This window comes from Nothoprocta perdicaria, unplaced genomic scaffold (genome assembly GCF_003342845.1).
Source record: "Nothoprocta perdicaria isolate Ctin4 unplaced genomic scaffold, notPer1 scaffold_3, whole genome shotgun sequence".
Lineage (NCBI taxonomy): Eukaryota > Metazoa > Chordata > Aves > Tinamiformes > Tinamidae > Nothoprocta > Nothoprocta perdicaria.
Window position 1 is genome coordinate 4192568 of NW_020455532.1, and position 5109 is coordinate 4197676.

Genomic DNA, 5109 nt, shown 5'->3' on the forward strand with positions numbered 1-5109 from the left:
ATCCCGCTTTGCCGAGGGACCTGCGACGCCCTGTGACACCCACGGGCCGTGGCGCCCGCAAACAGGCCCCCTTTTCACACCCTGCATTCCACACCCTCTGGTGTGTGAGCAATTCCTTGCATTCTTTATCCACACCGGCACAAAGCTTTTGGCAACCACCACATCTGGTTCCTTAGAGCAAGCTTCAAGTTGCTCCCCATAGATGGTAAATGATAGGTGATAACCTGATGATGTTGCCATCCCTTTAGCTGCCTGGGGTGATATTGCTGCCCGTGGTAACGCTGTTCGCTGCCCTGGCAGTGTGCTCAGCGCAAGGTGCTGCCAACTTTGTCATCCTGCGTTTCATACTCATCTCCGGACAGCTCTGAGCATTYGCTTACGACATGACTAATGGTCTCTAGGGCCTGGCCACACATCCTGCGCTCYGGACTTGGAGCTTTCCAACCACCGATCTCAGCTCTAGCATGTCTTCTGCAAATAGCCTCTATGGTTATTATTAAAGCCWCAGCTTCTCCTGCCAGTGCTCTCTCTCAAGATGCATGTTGTCTGCAGATTTCTGCTTCAAAATCTTCCTGGGAACCTGTGCTAGCCAAAGGCTGGAGCTGTTAAGGGCTGCAGTGACCCTTTCTTCCCTCTTCGTAAGCACCACCCAGAAGGTTGAGCAGGTCACATCCTATAGCACAAGTCTGGATGTTTCAGTTGCRCGTCAGCAGGACTGCTCTGAAGGGCTGGTAGGAACTGTCCGCAGAGGATACTTTCATTCAGATGAGTTAACCAGCCCGCATAATTTTTTCTTTTTTTTTCCATCTTTTTACTCTTGAGACTCAAGATTTAGACCTTTCAGGATGGCCTAACGTAACCTACTTGGCTTTTCATTGACAGAGAAGAGCAGATCCCACCTGCCTGGGTCTGCTGAAGGAGGCTGAGGTGACCGCTGCTGGCGCCCTGCACCCTGGGCGGCAACGGGGAGCTCAGCCTTCTCTGGGAAACCAGCTCCCTGCAATCCGCTTCCCAGATTGTTTCCAGGCACAATCGACGAAGGCGAGTGAGGATGCCAGGAAAAAACGTTCATGAAATGTACTAAAATGATCTGTGAGTTTGGGCTCAAACACAGACAAGAGCAAATGCTTCACAGTGGGAACATACCCAGAGCATTTTGCACCTATCCTATAAGAAGGCAGTATATGTTTATGTTCCTCATAAGGAGGATGTCATTTATTTCAACAACAAATTTTTATTTGACCCATTTTCAGTGGGGCCCAGTAGCAGGACTGGATTCTAACCTATTATCTCATGTAAGTTGTCCTGTGGAAAGTCAACAAGTTTGCTCCTGGAGAAGGACATTGCCTGAGAACCTCATCTTCTTCACGCTTGTTGCATTGCCTATTCAGGACATCTGATCATTTCAATGCTGCTTGGGCTATTACAGTTAGTAGGTATACGAATTAAATCATTACCCAGCAAATGAGTTCTCTTTATACAAATCATAAGTTTCACAATCCTAAGCTTCTGAGACAGCTGTGTACAGCAGAAATTAGTCTCACAGTATGCTTTAGATGCCCACATGACTCACTTTATGTCTCCATTGCTGTAATGCCTTTTCCTCCATGACTGAGAGTTTATTCGTCTGATGAACATACCCCTGAGAATGTAATAAAACAAGCAAATGGAAAGGTCAGGTTAGAGGATTATGAATAAGTTTTCTTTTTCTTCCTGTGTTTTTTGGGAAGCATGAGAACAAGGGTAAGGTTGTCCTTAGAGACAGGACAGTTCTGAGATGTGTGCTGTGTTGCAGGGTTCTCTGTTCTGCCTGCAAAAGGAATGGGAACATTTGAGTGCCTGTGAAGTAAAACAAGAAGCTGAACAAACCCTAAATGTGAAGAGAGAAGTCAGAAAGCAACATTCAACCCATGAATTTGTTCTCCTGGCTCTGGAAGATAAACATTTTTCCTATTTGTGCAGTTCATAATAAGACAAATTTAGGATCCATTTCTCTTGTTTTCATAACACATAAGACKTAAGTATTACCTGCTTCAGGAAATCAGAAATTGTACATTCTGTTATGTTCCTGGTTACATCCCTGGCTATAGGTGCCTTATAGAGCCAGATTTTCTCTACATCCCCATTACTGTGGCAGACACTGTTCATCAGCTTTCCAGTTGAATTTCTGGGATTTTTTCCCAGCTGAAGTTCTGATGGACTTCACTGACAGCAAAGATAAAGTCATGTATTTCAACTGGGTAAAGAGTGCGTGACATGCAGACACAGATGGACAACTTTCAGAAATCGTGTGCAATTTGAAAGATAGCAGAGAAAATTACCTCCAAGATCAAAGTATCTTTTACCATTTATGTGTATCATTCATGTGCATACTTGGATAATTTTTACCATGGGCCAGATTCAGTTTTAAAGAGCATAGATTAGGTAGGTTTTASAAAACGGAGTATGTGTTTTCGACAGGCACAGGCCATGCCCACGGCTACACGCTCCGTATTTACACTACTTCATCTATGCATGACAAACTGCACGCAGGAGCCTCATGTAATGTGTTCCACTTCTTCCAAATTACCTAAGCAAAAAAAAAAAAAAAAAAAAAAAAAAACCACATTTACAAGAAGCAAGCATCCATGTGTAGTAAAGTGAGAGCTGAGATAAAAATTATAAAAATTTCTCAATTGTTAAATTCTTGATGTGAAATTTTCCCTAGTAATTTTTGTAGGAAAACCCAAGAGACTGCAAAATTTAATAAAAGTCAAACGCCTGAGGAGACTTGGCTCATGTAAAGCTCAGCCCCAAGAGGTATTCTCCACATCAAGACTATCAGAAGGCTGACTGAGGCACGGAGTCTGCAGAAATACCGTGGCTGTACAGTCTGCTGCTTTCACATACATCTCTTCCCTCTGAATCCCTCAGCAAAGGAACAGAGATCTGCTCTCGCTGAGCACTGGGCTCCGGATATCTCTTGATCTGTATTCTGTTGCTTCTATTATCYACAATAGGAAAAAGAAAAAAATATATAGAGGTTAAAAAGTAGAGCAGACCATCTGGGAATGCAAAGTTTCAAGGAAAAGAGGAAAGGAGGCAATAACCAAGACTGCAGCATTAAAATAAGAGACATGGACACACAAGTGAAAGAATTTGGATCACTACCAGGAAATATGTCAGCAAGAGAAATGTAAATGAGCAAAATTTGCATTTATTTGTACCTTGGGAGAGAAAATAATTGATTGAACTCAAGAAATCCTAGGAAAACTCCCAACCCTATTACTGTAAGTGATCTATACATGTAATGTTCATTTCTTCTTGCAAAACATTAATGTGTCAGAGCCATTCATGAGCTTTCTGGTGCTCCTCCTCCCTTGGGCAGCTCTCTCTCCAGTGCATGATTTGCACTCAACTTTTCCAGTGTAGGTGGCTGTTGCCTGGCACTCAGTTAAAGGGACCTTCAGTGAAGGACTTAGCTTTTCAAAGAGGCCCTGTAGTTACAGTTCCTAGTGAGCCTAGAGTACCCCTGAAAAATAAATCTTGCCACCCAAGTGCAAAACGAGGCTTTCAGGGCATAAAGAAAGGCCTCTGCATTTGTAAAGTTTGCCCAGAGTCTACATGATTCAACACCCACTACAGACTGAATGTTCTCCATTAATTTTAGCAGAAGTAGGTTCCTTCTGGCCTCTTGCTTCAAATCAGTATGTAGTTGCTGTCATTCCTTTCTTTCCTAAATTAATGTCTAGATTCAAAAAAAAAAAAAAAAAAAAGCTAATGAAGTGCCTAATTTCACTCTTGAATTCCTAAATCTCCATTTACGTATGCATCTAAACTGCTAATTTTTTTCATCTTTCAGATTCGAGAGCCAAGAGTTTCTAATAGCTATGACCAAAAATCCACTGTCAGGGCCTTGTCAAAACTCATAGGCAGTTCATTTTTAAAATGAATATTGCCATATTCAGGTAAGAGATCATTCTTACAATTTCCTACATTTGAACTGTATTCCAGATACAAAATGAACAGAAGTGCTTCTAGTCATGGGAATGTGTTCCCAAGATGCTGTCAAAAAATGCTGTATTACTGTTACTGCACAGCAGATTTTTAGCCTGCACTCACCAGAACATAGGCTGAGCAAAACCACCCTTAACCTAGCAAAAGATTCAAAACCATTCCATGTATAAAGAAAGAAGAATTTATACATATATATAATACATATCTTTATCCATACAGATATCTTTATACAGATACGGTTGTTGTGGTGGTGGAGACAGCATCCTCGTCTAAATGTCCTTTCTGACACCTTTCCCATCTTCAGTTTCCTKAACCTGCAGGACCAAGTCTTAGACTTCAGAAGCAAAGTTGTGCATGTCTCACTCCATGCAGAGCATAGATAAAGTAATAGCCATGCTAGTCATTAATATCCTGGTTGACTTAATGCAGAGATAACCTTAGTTATCTCAAAGCAATTCCCATGAGATCCTTCATCATCTCATCTAGCATTTATTTGCTCTCTGGTCCTGACAACGTAGGGAGGGATAACTGACTGCTTGTGGTAAGAAAAATGACATGCAAGAATGGTGTGGGACTCGAATGGTTGTAGCTGTGAATACAACCTGAAGCATGAGCTCAAACTGATATTATGGGTATAAATGTAAGTGGGATTATTTGCTCCTGGGTCTATTCCTCTTGCCAAGCTCCTGGGGGCATTGACTGAAGCATCTTCTGGTGGTAACGGCAGCCTGCGCTCTAGGCTGACTGCTCTGACAAGCAGGGATCACTGGGTACAGAACCAGCCAATATCATCATTCCGACTCCAGAGTCCAAACTTTTACTCTGTTGCATGTTGCATAAAGCTAACTATGTTCCCCCTTGACTATCTTTATGGACTCTTAGTTCATTCTTAGCATCACGTCTCAGCTTTACTTCAAGAATTTACCCTTTTTCACCAGTTGAAGACTGTGTGGTTCCCTATAGTGGCTTTCTAGGGGCTTAAGCTGTCACCTCTAGAAATATTTAGAGCTTCAGATGGAAGGAAAGGAAAGGAAAGGAAAGGAAAGGAAAGGAAAGGAAAGGAAAGGAAAGGAAAGGAAAGGAAAGGAAAGGAAAGGAAAGGAAAGGAAAGGA